Raw genomic sequence first — 1,514 nt, 5'->3', positions numbered from 1 at the left:
CCTTAAGATTCTGCATGAAAGGAGGACTAGCAGCCGAGTTGCACGGGAGAATGTGAAAAGTGTTCATATGTAGTAAAAACCTGAGAAATCCGTCCGTTATCGTCATTTGTTATCGAATCGACTTAAAGCCAGATCGTCACATTGGCCGCTCTTCTCTCTGAAACGGTTGTACTTATCGTCTGCAAAGCTATGTCGCGTGCTGCGGTATGCGGAGACACTAAAATCACCATAGTGGAACACAGATGAAGCTTCTAAGTTGAAGTAATATCCAGAAAGATGTAGTACAATTCAAGTCTTAGGTATCGATTATTGACTTTTTACCATTCTTTGGGGCCTTGGACATGAGCTAGGACCTTAAAATTCTGCATGAACGGAGGACTAGCAGCCGAGTTGCAGGGGAGAATGTAAAAACTGTTCATATGTAGTAAAAACCTGAGAAATCCGTTCGTTATCGTCATTTGTTATCGAATCGACTTAAAGCCAGATCGTCACATTAGCCGCTCTTCTCTCTGAAACGGTTGTACTTATCGACTGCAAAGCTATGTCGCGTGCTGCGGTATGCGGAGACACTAAAAGCACCATAGTAGAACACAGATGAAGCTTCTAAGCTGATGTAATACCCAGTAAGAAGTAGTACAATTCATGTTATAGTTATCGATTATTAAATTCTTAGCTTCCTTCGGTGACTTGAACATGAGCTAGGACCTTAAGATTCTGCATGAAAGGAGGACTAGCAGCCGAGTTGCACGGGAGAATGTGAAAAGTGTTCATATGTAGTAAAAACCTGAGAAATCCGTCCGTTATCGTCATTTGTTATCGAATCGACTTAAAGCCAGATCGTCACATTGGCCGCTCTTCTCTCTGAAACGGTTGTACTTATCGTCTGCAAAGCTATGTCGCGTGCTGCGGTATGCGGAGACACTAAAATCACCATAGTGGAACACAGATGAAGCTTCTAAGTTGAAGTAATATCCAGAAAGATGTAGTACAATTCAAGTCTTAGGTATCGATTATTGACTTTTTACCATTCTTTGGTGCCTTGGACATGAGCTAGGACCTTAAAATTCTGCATGAACGGAGGACTAGCAGCCGAGTTGCAGGGGAGAATGTAAAAACTGTTCATATGTAGTAAAAACCTGATAAATCCGTTCGTTATCGTCATTTGTTATCGAATCGACTTAAAGCCAGATCGTCACATTAGCCGCTCTTCTCTCTGAAACGGTTGTACTTATCGACTGCAAAGCCATGTCGCGTGCTGCAGTATGCGGAGACACTAAAAGCACCATAGTAAAACACAGATGAAGCTTCTAAGATGATGTAATAGTCAGTAAGAAGTAGTACAATTAAAGTTATAAGTATCGATTATTGACTTTTTAGCTGACTTTGGTGCCTTGGATATGAGTTAGGACCTTAAGATTCTGCATGAAAGGAGGTCTAGCAGCCGAGTTGTACGGGAGAATTTGTAAAGTGTTCATATGTAGTAAAAACCTGAGAAATCCGTCCGTTTTCGTCAT

The sequence above is a fragment of the Schistocerca gregaria genome, unplaced genomic scaffold, assembly GCF_023897955.1.
Source record: "Schistocerca gregaria isolate iqSchGreg1 unplaced genomic scaffold, iqSchGreg1.2 ptg000357l, whole genome shotgun sequence".
Classification (NCBI taxonomy): Eukaryota; Metazoa; Arthropoda; class Insecta; order Orthoptera; family Acrididae; genus Schistocerca; species Schistocerca gregaria.
Note: the sequence above shows the minus strand (reverse complement) of the source record.